Source organism: Erythrolamprus reginae, chromosome 2 (assembly GCF_031021105.1).
Source record: "Erythrolamprus reginae isolate rEryReg1 chromosome 2, rEryReg1.hap1, whole genome shotgun sequence".
NCBI classification, from domain to species: Eukaryota; Metazoa; Chordata; class Lepidosauria; order Squamata; family Dipsadidae; genus Erythrolamprus; species Erythrolamprus reginae.
In genome coordinates, this window is record NC_091951.1 from 114333711 (window position 1) to 114355868 (window position 22158).

Sequence of the window (22158 nt, forward strand, 5' to 3'; positions counted from 1 at the left end):
TACACGCCTAACTCTAAACTTTGGATTCACACTTTAAATAAATTAAACAAATCGCATTATGGTTTAACATAGTCTGTAAGCAACAACTCTGTCTTGGGGTTGTTGTTTTTCCCCCTTCCGTTCAATCGTGTCCAACTCTCTGACTGTCTGAATATGTCCCTGAAGTTTTCTTGGCAAAATTTTTAAAAAGTGATTTGCCATTGCATTCTTCCTAGGGTTGAGAGAAAGTTAGTGGCTCAAGGTCACCCAGCTGCCTTTGTGCTCACGGTGGAACTAGAACTCGTGATCTCCTGTTCTCGCCTGTTGCCTTAACCATTGTATCAAACTAGCTTTTGTTTTGTTTTTAAATGATCACATTGAAGCCATTCAGGAGGGTATGATTTTATATGTTCAGATATCAAGAGGAGAAATGAATAAACCTAAATTTTCAACCAGCTTTTACTCATTTCTTTCTTCATTTTCCTCCAAAATGGAATTGTGGATGTTGTTTTATTCAACTGTGCCCTTTAAAAAAGGTTTTGGAAATATATCCGCTATTTAAAAATTGCATTTGCTTCATCCTAGACCTAGTTTCTTTTTATCAAAGACAAAAGTAAACTAGAAATCAGAGTTCTATAATTTGGAACTCCTTAGGCAATCAAAATAAACAATACATGAAATTAAAACTTTACTTGTAGACATGTAAGGTTTCGATTGCTAAAAGAACAAAAGTGGTAACAATGGGGAATGTTAAGCTCCTCCCTCTCCCGTCCAGTTTCCTTTTTACTGAAGCATGTTTCCCAAAGTTATTTCCTTTCCAACTCGGATTAGATGAGGATAGTTTCCAATGCAATGGTACAATCTTGAAATAGACATTTGTTTATGTTCAGGAAACTTAACATTCCATGTCCCTTAAAGGAAAAACAGCAGGCCAGCTCTTGGCCATAAAGTGTACTATGAGTTGAAGCTCAAATACTTTGGCCACCATGTCCATATAATTAGAATGGTATAACAGAGTTGGAAGGGACCTTGGTGGCCTTCTAGTCCATCCCCCTGCTCAGGCAGGAAACCCTATATCATGTCAGACAAATGGTTTATTTATTTATATATTTTGTCCAATACACAATGAGGGTTTTAGTGGGTATATATCTATATACACATAGTAAAATACATGATGAAGGTTATAGAGGAGATACTCATAGTAAAATATATCTAAGAAATAATAGAAAAGAAGGTATAGTAATAGAAGAATATCAATGAAAGAATAGAAGAAGAGATATAGGAATAGAATAAAGGAATAGGAGATATAGGAGAGCAATAGGACAGGGGATGGAAGGCACTCTAGTGCACTTGTACTCGCCCCTTACTGACCTCTTAGGAATCTGGATAGGTCAACCGTAGATAATCTAAGGGTAAAGTGTTGGAGGTTTGGGAATGACACTATGGAGTCCGGTAATGAGTTCCACGCTTCGACAACTCGGTTACTGAAGTCATATTTTTTACAGTCAAGTTTGGAGCGGTTAATATTAAGTTTAAATCTGTTGTGTGCTCTTGTGTTGTTGTGGTTGAAGCTGAAGTAGTCGTCGACAGGCAGGACGTTGCAACATACGATCTTGTGGGCAATACTTAGATCTTGTTTAAGGCATCTTAGTTCTAAACTTTCTAGGCCCAGGATTGAAAGTCTAGTCTCATAGGGTATTCTATTTCGAGTGGAGGAGTGAAGGGCTCTTCTGGTGAAGTATTTTTGGACATTTTCAAGGGTTTTAATGTCTGAGATGCGATATGGGTTCCAAACAGATGAGCTGTATTCGAGGATGGGTCTGGCAAAAGTTTTGTAAGCTCTGTTAAGTAGTGTGAGATTGCCAGAGCAGAAGCTACCTAGGATTAGGTTTACAACTCTTGAAGCCTTCTTGGCTATATTGTTGCAGTGGGCTTTGGCACTTAAATCTTTTGTTATTAGTATACCAAGGTCTTTAACCGAGTGGGGATTATCTGTGATAATTTGATTATTCAGTTCGTATTTGGAGTTCAGATTCTTCTTCCCAATGTGTAGGACAGAGCATTTGCTAGTTGAGATTTGGAGTTGCCATGTGTTAGACCACTCAGAAACAGCATCAAGGTCTCTTCTTTAATCTCTTCTTTAAAACTTCCAGTGTTGGAACATTTACTTCTGGAGGCATGTTTGTTTGTTTGTTTGTTTGTTTGTTTGTTTGTTTGTTTGTTTGTTTGTTTGTCAAGCTTAGCATGCATAAGTACTATATAAACATGATTATGAATACAATAAATGGATACAAATAAACGGGAACAGGAGGACAGGGATGGTAGGCACATGAGTGCACTTATGCATACCCTTTACAGACCTCTTAGGAATAAGGTGAGGTCAGCGGTGGGTTGCTCCCAGCTTGGGATGGTTCTTTGAACTGGTTGTGTCAGCAGAGGGAGGCTCCACCCACCCACCCAGAACGCTTCTGCACATGCGCGAACTGGTGGCAAAAGATTTTACAATCCACCACTGGGTGAGGTCAACAGTAGACAGTCTAAGGTTAAAGTTATACAGGTTTGGGGATGAAAACACAGAGTCAGATAGTATATTCCGTGCATTGACCACTCTGTTGCTGAAGTCCTATTTTCTGCAATCGAGTCTGGAGCAGTTTAACTTAAGTTTATATCTATCGTGTGCTCTTGTGTTGTTGTAGTAGAAGCTGAAATAGTCATTGAGAGGTAGGACGTTGTAGCAGATAATTTTATATACTGATTGTTCTAGTTGTCAGGAAATTTATTTATTTGTTTGTTTATTTGTTTGTTCTAGTTGTCAGGAAATTTGTTTATTTGTTTGTTTGTTTATTGGATTTGTATGCCTTCTTTCTAATTTCTTCTTAGTTGTAGGTTGCTTCTCTTCTTGATTACTTTCCATCCATTGCTTCTTGTCCTGCCCTATTAGAGAATAGTTTGACTCCCTCTTCTTTGTGGCAACCCCTGAGATATAGGAACATTGCTATCATGTCACCACTAGTCATTCTTTTCATTAGGCTAGACAGACCCAATTCCAGCAATTATTCTTTACATGTTTTAGCCTCCAGTCTCCTAATCATCATCATTGCTCTCCAATGAGAAGAGAGGACTCATTGGAAAAGGCACTGATGGTTGGGAAAAATTGAAGGCAAAAGGAGATGGGGCAGAGGATGAGATGGTTAGATAGCATCCTCAGTGAAATGAACATGAATTTGTCAAAGTCCAAGGGGTGCCTGAGGTGCTAGGGTCCATGGAGTCCTGGAGAGTCAGACATAACTTAGCAACTGAACAACAGCAAAAAATAATATAAGCCCTATAAATTCAGAAAGCTGCTCACAAATGTCACATGGACAGCTTAAGATCCAGAAATGCATTGTTTGGATGGCTTACTTTGGTTTTTCAGACATATTATTATTATTATTATTATTATTATTATTATTATTATTATTATTATTATTATTATTATTATTAATTTATTAGATTTGTATATAACTTGGGTCTGTTCCTAAATATTAAAGATTGTTTCTGAATTTTCAAAAGCACAAATAAAAACAGACATTTTAACAATGTATTTGGAATTCCCAAATAATAACATTTCTCTTCTCACTTCACTCTAATACTAATGGGGGAACAATTCAGCTCAGAACTGGTTAGCCATTACAAGCCAGTATGAAGAATACTGGATTTGGGGAGAGGGAGAAAATTCTAAACTCAATCATAATGTCACTTGTACCATGTTACACAGCTTTGACATTTTCTCTCATGCTTGTCCTGGACCCAGACAGTAAACATAGCAGAGCTAAAGCAAATTAACTTACCTCACCCACCTGTCCAGGTAAGGTACATTTGTTTTAACTATGAGTTTCGGGGGGAGATACTTTTGATCTCAAAGAAGCCACAAAATCAAGGCAGGCTAAGGTGAAGAGCTAACAAAAATGTATGAAACGTTTTTCATAATAGACCATAGGTATTCTTACTTGGGGGTACCATTAAACCATTAAACATGAGAGGTTGGACTGTAAAACCTGAATTTAATAACAGCCCTTGCTCAGGCCCTGTTCTTCAATGCACATTATATCTTATCCTTCTGACTAAATCACCACAGTTGGGAAGTAGGGAGCAATGGAAGCTGTGATATTACATATTTTAGGACTGGCAAATGGGAAATGTTGCTCTGTTAATATACTCAAGGTCGGGAATACAATACATTGATCAATTGATCAATTGTCATCAAGGAAACTAAGGCAAAGTCATACGCTGCCTTAAATCTCTGTTAAAGTTACCAAAGTTAAAAATGGCAGTTATAAATTATTGGAATACACCTCTTTTTGTATTTTTGGGATGGAACATATCAAACAGCAATACCCCCAAGGATATTATTAGGGATGGTTTGTGGTTCACAAACTTCCTTGTAATAGAGCCTGCGCTCGAACCTTCCCAGTGGTGTCCCCCACTTCCACCCTCCCTCAAAATCTCAATGCACCTTGCTACAATCACCTCCCTCCCATTTAATCTTGAGGAGCAGCTTTGCTCCTTACTGCGGATTAAGTGGGATTCCCCAGCCTACCCCAATATCAAATGCAGAAGAAAGAATGAAGGTGGTTGCAGGTGGGTGTGTAATGTTTTTTACACTCTGACATAGCTGGCTTAGGGAAATATATATGCCTTGACGGAGCTGATTGGGTAGTAAAGTGAGTAAGTTGGAAAGGGGAAAAGCAACAGCTGTATGGAAGTATTCTTAGTACCCTGTTTCTACAGGTTCTAAAATGATCTGATAGGCTTTATATATCAATAGAGGTTGCCCACCATACTAATAACCATCATAAGATCACAGAATCTTGTCTAAAAATAACTGCATCATACATTTTTGGGCAACTACCATATTATTTGGAGTACGTATTTACTACGTATTTACTACATTACGAACACATGGAGTACATATTTACTACATTTACTATATTTGGAGTACGTATTTACTACCATATTATTTCCCCCCTCCCCAAAGAGGATGAAAATGTCAGTGTGTCTTATATACCGAATGCAGCCATTTCTGCTGTCATGAAGCCTGCAGAGAGCTCCTGGGTGCTGGGGGATGGCAAAAATGGCCCTGTTTTTTGTTTTGTTTTTTTGCAAAACGGGAGGGGGAAGGGGTCTGGGGAGGCTGCAGACAGCTCTTGGGACTGGGGAAAGGCAAAAAGGGGGCAAAAAACCAGGCCATTTTTGGCTTCCCCCAGTCCCCAAGAGCTGTCTGCAGGCTCTCCTGACCTCTTCCCCATCCCATTTTTGTGTTTAAAAAAACCCAGGCCAAAAATGGCCGGGTTTGTGCAAAAATGGCGCTGGTTTTGTCTTCTAATTATCCCATCTAGCATGACCGGAGGAGGAATTCTGGAAGTTGAAGTCCACTAATCTTAAAGCTGTCAAGTTTGAAAACCTCTGGGTTAGGGATTAGGGGTGCAAGAATATTCAAACTTGTAAAGTTTAAGACTTGTGGACTTCAACTCCCATTCCTGAGCTTGCAGGACTGGAGGAGGAATTCTGGGAGTTGAAGTCCACAAGTCTTAAAGCTGTCAAGTTTGAAGTTTGTAAAAAATGTACATAGTTGTAAAAAGTATACATGTTTGTAAAAGGTATTCTGGTGCACTGGTATTTTATTAAATAATATATTGCTACATCAATATTTATTTACTTACTTACTTACTTACTTACTTACTTACTTACTTACTTACTTACTTACTTATTTATTTATTGGATTTGTATGCCGCCCCTCTCCATGGATACCTCGGCTTATGAACTTAATTCATTCTGTGTTTCCCATAGGAATCATTGTAAAAGTGAATAATGCATGCAAACCAATTAGGAAAATCCAAAACTTTAAGGCTTTTTTAAAAAAGCGGCAACCGGAGGAAGCGGCGGGCGAAAGGTTACTTTGGAAGCGAGATCAGGCAGATAACGTAGCAGCAGGCAAAGGACATTTTGGAAGAGAGATCAGGCAGATAACGTAGCAGCAGGCAAAGGACATTTTGGAAAGAGATCGGGCAAAGAACGTAGCAGCAAGCAAGGGGCATATTGAAGAGAGTTCGGGCAGAGAGACAAAAAAATCCTGAATGCCCGGTTCGTATCTTGAAAAGTTCGTATGAAGAGGCATTCGTAAGACGAGGTACTACTGTACTAGATGCGTCTTATACTCCGGTGCATCGTATACTCTCAAAAAATGGCACTTATCAGAAAAATTGAAATTTGGTTACATCATTTTAGCTATTTTTCTGAATCTACCTAGTCTAAAATATGTACATGTTGAAAATAAAAATCTTTTTGGTGATAGTGATGATTAATCTTCTGGTTCAGTGGAAGTCATGGAATATTAATTCTCACTTCACTAGGTCACTATGAACAGCAGACTTTTGCCAGGCAATATCCATTAATAGCAGCTTGAGTGAAGTCTTGGACCCTTGATCAGAAATATTCCACCAAGAGTTCCCAGATGAGAACCCAAGACAGGATGGATTCATTTGTAATGCAAGTGAGAATAAAAATCGGAAGAATATCAACATCTGAGGGCGACATGAATTGGAGAAGGAGCAAATAACAAGGAACAAGGGATTTGAACTTTCTAGGTACCTGGGCCAGTGAATGGAAAATTAAGACTAATGTAGAGAAACATGAAATAATAAGTCTGAGGGCAGCAAACTAAAACGGGGGGATATTATTCAATATGGCAAGGCAGCATGCTGATCGGGAAAGGGATTTGTAGGTCACTGCTTGCAAAATCCTTCAAGCTTTAAACTCAGTGTTGGCTAAGCTGCAAATGGCTAAAAGGAAACCGGCATTCATCAGTGAAGCCTGGAGAATACAAATGAGGAGGAGTCCTCAGGTGGCTTTGAGAGGTTGATGTTGCTCAGAGTAGGTTTTCCATTTGCAAAGCTGTATAATCAGGTTGACACTTTTAGTTGTTTCCAGATACAGAGTAGGTGCCCAGAGTCCTGATACAACAGACAACACATTATTAAAGCCCATGTAGCAAAAGGAATACCTTAAATACACATGACAAGAGCAGGAGAGCAAGTCAAGCTATAAACTGTGACAGAGACAAGGACTATGAAATGTCTAATAAAATGTATTCTTTAACTGTCTCTTTTTCCCCAGCTGTTAAATTCCAATTATGGTACTAAACAAATAAACTGAAAAGTAATCTTCCTAAATGCATTTCATGAAGCTGGCTGAAGCTGCTTTTAAGGACAAATCACGGTTGTATTATTGTCATTTCCCTTACAATTTGCCTCTTCCTGATTTGCATTTGGTCAAAGCTAAATATTGAGTTGTCCAGACTCATGCAGTCATCCCATTTGCTAGTTAAAAAGTTATACATCATTCTAAAAAAGGAGAAGGTTCGGCACTGTAATTTTAAGGGCTTATGTTTGAATCTGACTGGTAAGATTCAAACAGAAGTAAGGATTGAACTGAAAAAAGGATTGAAATGCTACAAACTGTTCTTTTTCACAGGCTAATATTGGTTAGGAAAAGGAGAAGGGGACAGCAGGGGATGAGATAGTGTTATATCATAATATGTTTATTTATTTTATTTTGTCAAGTACATATTGGTCATATACAAAGATATAGCAATGTTTATACACATTATTATTATTATTATTATTATTATTATTATTATTATTATTATTTAGATTTGTATGCCGCCCCTCTCCACAGACTCGGGCGGCTCACAACAATAACAAAGGCAATGTAAGAACAAATCTAATAATTTAAAAAACACTAAAACCCCCATTATTAAAAGCAAGCATACACACAAACATACCATGTATAAACTGTATAGGCCCGGGGGAGATGTCTCAGTTCCCCCATGCCTGATGGCAGAGATGAGTCTTAAGAACTTTACGAAAGGCAAGGAGGGTGGGGGCAGTTCTGATCTCTGGGGGGAGCTGGTTCCAGAGGGTGAAGGCCGCCACAGAGAAGGCTCTTCTCCTGGGTCCCGCCAAACGACATTGTTTAATCGATGGGACCGGGAGAAGGCCAACTCTGTGGGACCTAACTGGTCACTGGGATTCGTGCGGCAGAAGGCGGTCTCGGAGATATTCTGGTCTGATGCCATGAAGGGCTTCATAGGTCATAACCAACATACCAGTAAGAGAGAAACAACATGATGCCCAAATGAAGTGCTGATCTCACACATATACACACAGAGACATGATTTTGTGGAGTCATTGTCTATTGTCATCAGGTTTTAAGGCAGAAGCCACCTGTGTTGTATGTTTAAAGTTCATATTGGCCTCAGCCCAAGAGTGTCTACCATGTGAGTGACATTTGAGAAAGTTGCATTCAGGTGGCAATTAGTTTCTGACATGGAACACAAAAATTAAAAAGCACCTCTGTCAGAGCTGGTATTTGATCTACAGTCTGGTTACCCAGCTGGCTGTTCACTAACCTTTTGTTTTGTATGCACAATCAATGGCTAGGCATGCCTTTTACAAACCTTAAGGAACTGATAAATTATTCTTTCAATCCCTCGTTTACTGCTTTCTAATCATTGAAAAGTGTCAAAGCTGGCTCCTTTCTTTAACACAGCAGACATATTGTGCTTTTCAATGTGTGATGCTTCACTGTTTTTGTTTTGCGTACATTCGAGGTCTTCACAACATATTTGTCACAATATATTTGTCTCTTTTATGTAAATGGGACCTCTAAGCTAGGTTCAGATGGAACCATTGCAGACAGCAATGATTATCTAGAAACATATAAGACCATATAATTTTCTATTCTGTATTATCATTATGGATACAGGAATCCAATCTAGACATCAATTCCATAAGAACTAGAGACTTAGTTGGCATCATATTGCAAAATAAAATATTTGGATGGCAAACTAAGATTAACTGAGGTAATTAATTCCAGATTTTGAACCCCCATGGAACATTATGAAAAATGGAATAGGAATAGGTCAGCAAAGTGATCATTATTAAAAAGAAAAAGAAAATAAAAATTATGCCTTCTAGCAATGATACCTGAATCAAATTGATGGAAAAGAAATTCTTGCATTCAACAGATGTCATCTTCCTGTAATCAATAATTGACAGGAATGGTGACGGAAGCCATAAAATAAACAAATATTTATTTGGGGAAAAACAGAGTAACAGATTTAATAAATAAGTAAGTAAACAGTCCATTGAATAAGTCTCCAGACCTTTTCAATTAGTGTGGCAGATCTAGATAAAATATTGAAGTGTAGAGACATTGCACTAAAAACAAAGATATATATTGCCATCATTTTTCCAGCTGTAACATGATTTTGAAAACTCTGGATCATCAGAAAGCCTGAATGAAGAAAAGGGATGGCTTTGAATTATGCTCCTTAAGAAAATTGATGAGAATACCTTGAACTCAAAGAAAAATAATTTAATACTAGATGGAGAAAAACCAGATTGCTTACTGGAAGCACTAAAAATAAAGACAAAGTTAAAATATTTTGGACAACGAATATGAAGGCATAAATCTTGGAGAAGATTCCGATGCCTGGGGAAAATAATTTTTACGAACAAATTTATTGAGTCTCAAAAATTTCACTGCAGGAGGGTACATTTTCAGGATCTTTTTAAAGAGGTCTTTCCTTTAAAAAAGATCTCTTGAATCACCTGTCTGAATAATTCCCATCCAATTTCCCACCTTCCCTTTATAAGAAAGATGGTGGAGAACGTGGTTGTTTGACAACTTCAGCACTCCTGGATGAAATGAATTATCTAGACTTCTTACAGTAAGGTTCCATGCCCAGTTATGTAACATAGACAGCATTGGCCAGTTGGCTTGGGACTCCAGTGAGGGATCAACACAATGGACGTAGGTGGTTGATCCAGTGATGGGCAACAGTCACAGCATTCGCAGAAGCGGAAAAAAACCCCAGAAATCTCGCATGCACGCGTCCTCCTGCGAGATTTGGCTTCTGCACATGCACAGAAACTGAATCATGCATGAGGGTATGCGCACACGGAGGCAAATGAAGGGGGCGGGGCTAGGGCTGGGAACGGTAGCCCACCCCTGGGTTGATCGAATAATAACAGATCCTATATCCTCCCACCCCACCCTCACCCCATGTGTTCTTAGTTTTAATGTTTGTTTTTAACTTTCCATGTTTTAGATTTTATATAACTATAAGCCACCTAGATTTACCTTATAGTAAGATGGGAGGTCAATAAATTTTATAAATAAATAAATAAATTGATTGCAGTTGTTGCTAATCTTTGCCAATAGCAGGAGGAGGTGGGTCATCTGTCCTTGCTTTCTTTGACCACTCAGCAGTTTTCCATATGATTTGACCATGGTATCTTTTTGAGCCAACTGCAAAGTTTGGGACTAGGTGGTACAGTCTTGAATTGGTTTGACTCCTTTTTTCAAGGCTGGTCCCAATCAGCATTGATAGGGAATGTGAGGTCCAGTCCATGGCCACACCTTTGTGGTGGTGTGCCACAGGTCTTGATGCTCTGTCTACTCCTTTTTCACATCTACATGAAGCCACTGAGTGAGATCATCTGCCGCCATAAGATGAAGTAGCATCAGTACATGCTCATCAGTACATGATACGCAAGTTTACATCTCCATCCCAGACGACCCAAGTAGTGCATCACTGCCCTCTTGCAGTACCTGGAGGCTGTGGTGATCTGGATGGGTATAAATGTGATGAACCCTGGTATGTGGTAAACCCTGATATAAATGTGGACTGTGGAGCTTCCAGTTTCAGTATTTCAACATCTTTAGTTCTAAATGAAGTTGCATTACCTCAGACAAACCTGGTGCATAATCTAGTGGTTCTTCTAGACCAGTGATGGAGAACTTTTTTTTCCTTGGGTGCCAAAAGACTGGGTGTGCACATCATCATGCATGCACAAGTGTACATACCCATAATTCAATGCCTGGAGGGGGCACAAACAGCTTTCCCCACCCCCCAGAGGCCCTCGGGAGGCTGGAAACAGCCTCTTTCCCAACTTCTGGTGGGCCCAGTAGGCTCATGTTTCACCCTCCCCAGACTCCAAAGGTTTCCCTGAAGCTGGGGGAGGGTAAAAACGCCCTCCCCCATTCTTCCAGAGGCTCTCTGGAAGTTAAAAAGGCCCCTCCCAGAGCCTCTTTGGGAGCCAAAAATCAGCTGGCAGGTACACACATGTACGTTGGAGCTGAACTAGGGCAACGGCTCACATGCCAGCAGATATGGCTCCTCGTGCCACCTGTGGCACCCATGCCATAGGTTTGTCATCACTGTTCTAGACTCACAATTCCTGCTCAATGAGCAAGTCATAGATAGATAGGAGAGCTTTGCACAATCCCTTGTTGTGTGCCAGTTGCCTCCTTTCCTGGATCGGAAGTCCCTGCATTCGGTCATTTCACCTCTGGAGTACTGCAATGTATTCTACATGGAACTACCCTTGAAGAGAATCTGGAAGCTCCAGCTGCTGTAGAATGCAGCTACATAGGCAGTTCTTGGGCTTCTAGGTTGGCCTCAGCTGTTTAGAGTTGTCTCCAGGGAATTGAGCTGCATATAAGTTTAATAACTAAATAAATAAATAAATAAATAAATCACAGGCATTAAAATGCAGACTAACATAAAGAAATTTGGTGCTTGGAAAAATGAAGACACTTGGAAATAAGATTTACAGAAGAGAAAGGGACTAGATAACATCACTGATTATAGAAGGGCAGAATTGCAGGGGATCTTTAGATCTGGTCTGTTCCCCTGGTCAAGCAGGATTTGTTAAAGCATTTCAAACAGAGGTCTATCCAACCTCAACTAGAAGACACCCCCCTCCCGCTCAGCAACAAAGGACGTACTGCTCCATGAGGAAACCTATTTCATTAACTGACAGCTCTTACCACTAAAAAGCTTTAACAGCCAATACAAAGCTATTTTCTTATCATTTCAACACATTGCTTCTAGTTTTGTCCTCAAGGTTGAGGGAGAATGAGTCTACAGCTATTTATATATTTGAGAATGCCATCATAGATGCCCTCAATCTTTCCTTCTACAGGCAAAGCCGATTCCTTATGGCTGCTTGCAATGGACTATTAACCCTGAGCCTCATAATGGGTGAGCAATCATATAATTTGAATAAATAAATACAGGTAGTCCTCAAGTTACAACAGTTCATTTAGTGACTGTTCAAAGTTACAACGCACTGAAAAAAGTGGCTTGTGACCATTTTTCACAGTTATGGCCTTTGCAGCATCTCCATGGTCATGTGATCAAAATTCAAATTCTGGATATAGGGTGCCTGAACCTTAATTAAGTGCTTGATAAACCATGTTCTTCGTTAACAACAAGGTAAAATATAGGCTAGATAATACAACATTAGAATAAACTCAACTGGCTAAATTGCTGCACCCAAAAAGTGGTCATAATATAAGAGAAAGATAGCAAATGTCACCTCTTCATTCTTTTAGGTCAGTTACGTTAGAAATTTAGTTTTGTCAAAAGTTATAACTTTCTTTCCCTTTGTTAAGAACACTAGGATTGCTGTTCTCCAAGCATGCTGTATAACACTGTAATAAAATAAATAAAATAATGATGATGGTCAAATAGTGTCTGTGTATTGATGCAGGGCGTGGGTGGCCTAATAGGACACCAGAGGCTTTCCAGAGTCTCTGACTTGCAGAAGTTCAACTGATTGTTTTTTTCCCTAAGGATGGAGGTTCCAGTAATGAGTCAACTGAATCCCTGTTTTTCATCCAGCTGTTTTTAGAGGCCTAGAAGACCAGCCAGGAAAGAAAGGAAACTAATCTGGTCATATATTGTATATTTGGTCATTTGCTTCCAAATCTTATCTTCCTGAAAGTTTTGGCTGTAGAACAAATAAAAAATCGGTGAATGTATAAATGCAGATATAAGCATTCTATACTGATCTACGTTTTGTGTGGTGCCCACTGTGCTTTACTTGCAAAAGCCTTAACTCTATGAAAGAGGGGGAGCTGGTTAACTCTTTGCGTAAAGCATGGAAGAATGCCTTTAAAATATCACATTAAAGAAGATTGTTGCAAGGCAGCTTAGCAAATCCAAATGACCACTGATTATACAGGCATTCAATGTAACCCTTTCAGGTGATAAACTTTTATATAAAGAAAACCATCATGTTGTAAATGCATCATTGCATCTTACATCTATTTTTTATTTCATTTATTTATTTTATTTTGCCAAGTACATATTGCTAGCATACAGAGATGCATCATGTTTATATACATGATATTGGTACTAATAAGAGGAAGACATTAGGACAGGGACAGTAGGAACACTGCTGCACTAATGCACGCCCTTTACTGACCTCTTAGGAATTGGGCTAGGTCAACAGTGGATAGTTTAAGGTAAAGTTTTGGAGGTTTGGTGATGAAACTACAGAGTCCGGTAGTGAGTTCCATGCATCAACTATTCGGTTGTTAAAGTCATATTTTTTACAGCTGAGTTTGGAGCAGTTTACTTTGAGTTTGTATCTGTTGTGTACTTATATATTGTTCTGGTTAAAGCTGAAGTAGTCATTGACAGGAAGGACATTGTAGCAGATTATTTTATGGGTTATGTTTATGTCATGTTTAAGGCAATGTAGTTCTAAGCTTTCTAAGCCTAGGATTTCAAGACTGGTTGTGTAGGATATTCGGTTGCAAGTAGAGGAGTGGAGGGCTCTTCTTGTAAAGTCTCTGGGTGCTTTCTAATGTATTTATGTCAGAAATACGTTGTGGGTTCCAGACAGATGAGCCTGTATTCAAGGATTGGTTAGGCAAAAGTTTTGTATGCTCTGGTTAGTAGTGTGAGAAGCTATGTAGCATTAGGTTAACAACTCTTTATGCCTTTTTGGTGATGTTTTTGCAGTGGGCTTTATTACTTAGGTCACTTGATATGAGTATTCCAAGGTCTTTTACAGAGTGAGGGTTGTCTGTAAGATCTTGTTTATTCAGCTTGTATTTGATGTTCTGATTCTTTTTGCCAATATGTAGGATAGAACATTTGGGGGTTGAGATTTGAAGTTGCCAGATGTTTGACCATTCTGACAAAGTAAATGTCTTTTTGGACGGTGTTATCAGTGGTATTGAAGAGTTTTACATCATCAGTGAAGAGAACACAGTTGCTTGTAATGTGATTGCAAAGGTCATTTATATAGAATATGAAGAGTGTTGGTACTAGTGCTCTCCCTTGGGGCACACCGCTGTTAACAGGAACAGGATTAGATAGGGCGCTCCCTATTTTGACCAATTGATATCTGTTTGATAGGAATGCAATTATCCAGTCATGTAGGGGATTCTGAGATGCCATAGGATTTCAGTTTCAGAAATAGTTTAATATGAACCATTGAGTCAAAGGTTTTATGTTAAGTCCATGTAAATTGCATCTATTGATTTGCCCTGATCGAGATGTGTAATCTATATGTTTTTGCAGTGAAGAAATTGAAGGTTACAAGATTTTTTTTTCTGAAATAAATTGTTTGTTATACAATAGGTTGTTAGTTTCTAGGTGGAGGATAATGGATTGGTTTATGATTGAATCCATGATTTTACATGTGACGCAGCATAGAGTGATTGGTCTGTAGTTTTCAACTAGACTGGGATCTCCTTTTTTGAAGATGGGGATGACTGTGGCTAGCGACCATAGTTTTGGTAGTGCGGATGGGTTGTAAAAAAATCCAAAAGATATGTGATTAGATGTCCTTGCCTTCCTTGAGTACTTAAAACTATAAGTGACCAGTCCTTTCCTATAAAATGTGAGCAAAATTTCTTGGTTATGGTTATACTTTCACATTCCTATTGTGTACACACACAAAAAAAGCACAGGGGAGTTTAAAATTCAACACAACATTATCAATGAACTACTCCCCACAAGTGCCTTTTTTCCTATGCAAAACCCCTAAAACTAGACAAATATCAGTTGTTCAGAATTGGAGGAATTGTATTACAAGGATTTGCTTACATGTCAACATGAAAAGTGAATTTCTAAATTGAAGAATCGAAAGATGTGTGTATGTGTTTTGTGGGGATGTTTGTCCATATGTATTTACTGCGGAAAATCAGAAATGACTTTTCATTTAGATACAGATACTATGTTTCTCTTCCAACACAATCCATTTGCACTTGCAAATAGATGTGTCTAGCATATTTAATTGGAACTATTTATCTCAATCAAAGGCAATAAGGAAAAAAAGTTAGCATCTTCCCTCCCCATAAAATACACAACATTCTTAGTTTTATATTTCACAAGCCTCAGTTTGCCAACAGGTGGCAGAGCAGACTACTAGTTTATTTGCAGATGCACCAAACAAGTTTTATCTGATGTTGTTAGTGATCTATATAATTACATGTGTTTTTGTTTTATTTTTTGTGGAATTCTAGATCTCTCAATAACCACTAGAAAAAAAGATGACAAGAGAAGACAACAGAAATGCATGCATAGACTTTCACAAATAAATATGCAAAAGCAACGCAAATAAGGTATTGCCATGCATTATAATTTCAGGCATTACATTTGTTTTGCCTAAGCCATTTTATTCATTTAAAGCGTTCCTTTAAAAAAAAAATCCCACTCTTCAACTGAAACAACTCCAGGCAGCCTGCAAAGTTTAATACATGGAACAAGGTGAAAGTGGGTCACAAGCAAACCATAATTAGCTGAAATTGGTTAGCGAGTCTGCACTTCTTCATTTATTACTAAACTTAATATACAGCAACTATTTCTACTTGCCAGTTTGTTAAAATGCACAAGTTGAAAGCAGAGATATTAAAATAATTAAAAAGAATTAAATGTGACCACTAAAATAAGTTTTTGTTTTTTCCATCCAACAACAAAAAAAAAGGAAAATAAAGAGGCTCGGGTTTCTTGTCTATCTGTCCAACAGCAGGATACTTCTCCAAAAATAGAAGAGAAGGGGGGATAAATCAAGAGGTTGGGAGAGAAGCTTGCAAAAGAAAGTCTGGGTTTAAATAAGATTTGAATCTGGTTAGAGGATGTAGACAAAAATAGTCCAGAAGACATTCCCAATTTCTAAAAGAAGTTCCTCACTTCCTGTTTCCCAATGGGAAAGATTGTAAAATATCTCTTAACACCAATTCCATGCTAGGTCACATGATTGGGAGGAAGACCTGGAACTGAGCAGCTGGCACAGCATTGTGGTGCCTGTCAATCTTTCCCATAAGGAAGCATTGGGAAGGGGACAGGATTTCTTCTGGAACCTTCTTCTCTACATATCCCCAGCCAGATCCAAACCATCTTTAAATTCAGTCGTTCTGTTGCTGATTTCTTTCCCAAACCAAAGTCCAGAAGTTGTGCTTCTCAGGTTTTCTCTACCTTCCTAGGATTTTAAAAATAAATTAGGCTATCAGCTCAGCAAAGAAAGGAAATGAGAAAGAGGATGCAGCTCTGGGGAACATCAATGGTTCATAGCTCCTATTTGAAGGACACCTGTATCACTTGGAAATACTCTGTTTCCAAGTGATACCATTTGAAATCTATCAAGAGATAGAAACAGAATAATTGCAAAAGTGGGCCTCCAGTTCACAAATTCCTCAGAAGGATTCTGTAGTTGATGGTAGTGAAAGCTGTTAAAATACCAAAAATTCCAAATATCCTGCTATCAATCTCCAGATAAAGATCATCCATTTGAGCCTGTAATCCTGTCTAAAGCCAGTTGGAAATAGGTCAAGTGGATTGTTTCATTTGTCTCTGAATAATACCTTAAGCTGCCTCTGTTCAGAAGAAGACCAGTTCTAGAGTATGTGAAATCCAAGGGTGATTATAAGGAGGAGAAGGTTTGGACATTTATTGCAAAGTGTTGCACAAAGCCAATGCAATCATTATGTTTGAACACAGTGTTAAATTATAATGATTGGTATAATGCTATAGAAACAAACCCATCAAATCTTTAGATTTTTTTCTGAACTGATAAGAAAGTGTAGCTTAAGAAATCTGCCAAGATCAGTAGCCATCATTTGAAAGTGTTTCTTTAAATTGCTCTTATTTTTACCTGCTGCTTGCCTAAATTCCATCATAAGGAGTATCCTCCCAAAGTTCTTATGGCAGTCAATCCAATACTTTTAGGGTTGGTATTTGGATAGGATGAAAAATAGCATATGAAATAAAGAGTTCCGTCCAATCTAGGTTTAGAAAAATGCAATCAAAATCTTCAACAATTGAAATATAATTATAAACCCTTAACCATCTCCTTTTAACAAACTGCAGTTACATATAATTCATATTTAATAAATAATAAAGACTTCTTTAATAAAAAAAAGTCTTTTTCTTTCCTAAATCCATTACAGATGAATATAGCTATGTCATGAATATAGTGTGTTTAAAGAAATGAACATTTTAAATCAATTTTACATAATGCGACCATCATTAATATGCTATTTTTCAAGAGAAATGGAAACAGCAAGATTAGAATTTAAATGCTATTCAGCTTGATTTTATTTGACATGATTTCCCAGACAGCTTATTCTTTGGATTATAGTGTAACAATCCCTTTTTTTTAAGCCTACAATCGTCTATCAATTTATTCAGTAATAAACTTCATAAACTCCATGGGTTTTCTTCTAAGGGGAAATGTAAAGGACTGTGTAACAAGGCTGTGTTTCATTTTCAAGCATTCCTGGAAGGCACTTTCAAGGAGAAAGCCAGTTAACTTCACATGAATCTTTGTAAGATTAACTGTATTAATCATTGCAGTCAGTGATGACCTTCCTGTTCCTTGATTTTTGGATGAAATTATAAAGGTGGTTTTGGCACAGATCAGAATGCAGCTTCATTTTCTGAAGACCACCCTCTACAACTTCAGGAAAGTCAATCCTCTAAGGGCTTCATAAAGGAAGTAGCTTGCCTGCTGTTAAAAAAAATAGCTAAAAAGTCCCACTGTTCATTTATAAAATATTGCATGCAAATGAAGACATTCTAGCTCATTGGCCTGCATGCTTAGTAGATATAATTTCAAAGCACAGTCGTAACATTTGTAGGGTCACATAAACTAAGACGTTTGCAGTTTTAAAAACTGTTGTGCCCCCATAGATTTTTGGGGCGGGAAATCATACAAAATAAAACTGGTGGGAAATTGCAGTTCAATATTCCTTTGTAACTTTAATTCTCCTGTCCAGAAAAATAATTTTTAAAAAAATACAAAATAGAGATACAAAATTCAAAGATCTAAAACAAATGTATTGGGAAATAATATTTCTTGTTTGATGTTTAAAAAATAGGTATTATCTAATTGGCTATCCTGGTCATTGCAGCCATTTTGGGAAAATCTTCCTGGAACAGACATTTTATGACATAATAATAATAATAATAATAATAATAATAATAATAATAATAATAATAGAGTTTAAAGGGACCTTGCTTGGAGGTCTTCTAGTCCAACTCCCTGGTTAGGCAGGAAACCCTACACTACTTCAGACACATGATTATCCACCATCTTAACATAACAAACAACTCTGTCAAATTTATTAAGGCGCCTACCAGACCTAAAAAAATTGCCTACTACAGATCTATATCTACCGTATTAAAAATTGCCTACTATAGATCTATATCTGTTAATTGGCAAACATAAAATGTGCTTTAATCATATTTAAAGACAGATATTTTTAGATTTAGATGCAAAAAAGAGCCAAAGTGATGCAGTGGTTAGAGTGAAGTACTGCAGGCTACTTCAGCTGACTGCAAGCTGCAGTTTGCAGTTCAAATCTCACTCGCTCAAGGTTGATTGTCTTCTGGGTAAAATGAGGACCCAGATTGTTCGGGAAAATATGCTGACCCTGTAAACCACTTAGAGAGGGCTATAAAAGCACTATGAAGTAGTATATAAATTCAAGGGCTATTGCTAGTGCTAAAGTTAAGAAGGATCTTAAGTTCACAAAGCAGAACCTTACAGAAAAGTCAGAAACTTGCAGAAAGGGAGACATTAAAGGAGAAAAGGTAGAAAAGTACCGGTAAGTAGAAAGTAAGCTTTGAACATATGCAGGTTTTAAGGTGACACTTAGGCCACCAGAAGGGAATTAACATAGGAATTGCTGTGCAGGAAGAAAGACCCAACTTACTGATACCCTGAAGTTACAAGACAGAAGATCCAGGTTTTGTAAGCAGTAAAAAAAGGTAGCCAGCTGAGTGTTAACTGAACCCTTTAATTCACTCTTCAGAGAATTTACTAAGAGATATACTTTAGGATAAGAACAGTGTTATTTTAGCAGTCATGTTACCATGGTCAATGGGGAGCTGAATAATCTTGGGAAGATAGAACAAAAAGAGATTGGACAGCATTTCTCTGCAATGATAGAGGGCCGTGAGGGCCAACCTATGGAACACGTGCCACAAGCTCACCTCCAGCATGCATGTGCATGCCAGACAGATGATTTTCGGCTCACTCAGAGGCTCTGGGAGGGCATTTTTGGCCTCCCCATACTCCAAGAAAGCCTCTGGAGCCTGGAAAGGGTGAAAAATGGAAATGTGCCGTTTCTGGCATCTGGAGGACATGTGGGGCATTGCAGGAAATAGTGCAGTGCAGAGGGGGCATGTGTGGTGGCATTGAATTATAGATCTGGGCACGCACACATGATAGCCCAAGAACACAGACTTTCAGCGCCCGAAGAAAAAACTTTCACCATCACTGGTATAGGGTCTCCTGTTTGGAAAGGGGGTCAGAGTAGAAGATCTCCAAAGTCTCTTCCAACTCTGCTGCTCTGTATTCCAGCTATATTGTATGCTCCATAAGAGAAAGGCAAAAGCTGTAAATTACTTTGTATGCATCTGCTGAATTCCACTTGTATAGTAATCTGACTGTAAACTCGTCCTTTCAAACGAACTGTTGTATTCCTAGCCTTACTGCTGTAGAAAGTTTTAAATTCTACAGTTTAGAAGAATAATGATGACAATTCTCAATGTTGTAATAATCACATTGGCAATAAATCTCTTTGGCAGTGTTTATGCTTGGATCATGTACATGTATGTTCTTGGATGCTATCAAAATACATTCAAATACATACCCCCATTCATTGAAAACAGACAATATTAAAATTGGTGTTTGTACCAAATCAATCAATCAATCAATCAGAACAGAGCTTGAAGAGACCTTGGAGATTTTCTAGTCCCACCCCCTGCTCCATTAGAAAATAAAGCATCATTATGTGCTTCTACTCCCTTCTTTTAAAACACAACTCTATGTATGTCCACTGTAATTTTTATATTTTACATGTAAAAATATAATAAATGTTGGATTTCATTGACTTTATCACATCTAGAAAAAATGCTTTAATAATTGTTGTGCTTGCAAAAGGGAATATTGTTGTCTCCTACCTCAATTTCTGTTATATTTGGCAATACAAAAAGTTGTGGGTGGCAAGTTGCATAAATTTTATTTTAATCTGCATTAAATTGTATCAAAAAAGATGATATTGTAGTTATTGCAAGGAATATAACAGCAACTATACTTTAAGTTCAATGATAATCAGCAGGACAGGACATTTTGCTTGTGCACGATGCAGACTGGAGTTTGAACGTTGACCTGAAATTTAGTAATTAGCAAGCTTGTTTGTGTTATATGTTGCATGCGTCAATCTTCTTTCAACAACTCTTTGCTTTAGGATCCATCCTGTTTTGTATCTTCTTCGGAGACAAAATGAAGTATAAGCTCAGCTGAAAGCAAAAGCAAATGATCAACAGTTTTACTGAATAAAAGAGAGAAATAAACAAAATGAAACTGGGGAGATAATTCCCTAGGAAGGGCTGCATAAATGCAAAGATAGAACAGTTATTTTTTATCTTTTTTTCCACACCTGTTTTTCTTGAGAATAGCCATGATGGACTTTCACATTTTTAAATGCCTTCTTTGCTTGTTGACTCGTTAGAGCCCAGAATGCAAAATTATTTTTCTAAAACTGAGATACACAATGAATAGTCAACCTAAAAAAGCCAAAGTTGAACAATGCTGGTAATTTTAGTCTAGTATGTAGCCTTCCAGAACAAGCCATGTGAGGTAGGACATCACTTTTCAAATTACATATTTTATGTAATCTGCTGAGGTGATGTTTCTGGCATTTTCCTTCTATAGACACCCATGGCCCATTAATAACTGTTGAACCAAAGTAGGGATACAATATTAACTTTTTTGCAGAAATTTTTAATTGATATGCAGACATTTAATTTCTCTGTCTGCTTCCAACTATAAAAAAACAGCATGTATAAGTAAATCTTCTCTCCCCCACCCCCCCAAAAAAGCCAAGCTGACCAGTTGATTATGAATTGGAAGTTCAGACAATAGATAAAATGGGTTATGTCAGTGCAGGCAGAAATAACCTTTTGGTCTGTCTTTATCCAGGAAAAATATATCTATATACAGAACATAGGATAATAGGGCTGAAAGGGACCTTGAAGCTGTCTGTCTGTCTGTCTGTCTGTCTGTCTGTCTGTCTGTCTGTCTGTCTGTCTGTCTGTCTGTCTGTCTGTCTGTCTGTCTGTTTGTTTGTTTGTTTGTTTGTTTGTTTGTTTAATTATTAGAGTTGAAAGGGACCTTGAAGGTCATCAAGTCCAACCCCCTGCTCAAGCAGGAAACCCTACACCACCCCAGCCAGATAGCAGTCCAATTTTCTTTTGTGTCAAGTAATGGAGCATTCACAACCTCCACTGGCAGGCTGTTCCACTGGTTGATCATTCTCACCATCAGAAAGTTCTTCCTTATTTCCAGGTGGAATCTCTCCTTGGTCAGTTTCCATCCATTGCTCCTGGTCTGACCCTCTGGTGCCCTGGAAAATAGTGTGACCCCCTCCTCTCTGTGGCAACCCCTCAAATATCTGTATACTGCTATCATGTCCCCTCTGCCCCTCCTTTTTGCTAAATTATCCATGCCCACTTCCAGCAACTTCTCTTCGTATGTCTTGGTTTCCAGTCCCTTTATCATTTTAGTTGCTCTTTTCTGTACTTTCTCTAGAGTTTCAATATCCTTTTTTATAGTAGGGTGACCAAAATTGAATGCAGTACTCTAGATGTGGTCTGACTAGGGCATTATAGAGTGTTCTAGTCCAATCTACTGCCCATAGCAGTAGATCCTATCATTCCAAATAAACAGCTGTCTACTCACAACTTCCAGCAGTGAGCCATTCTACTGATTGTTCTTATTGTCAGAAAGTTCTGTTTGCATGTTAATTGTTGTATGCAGAGATCAT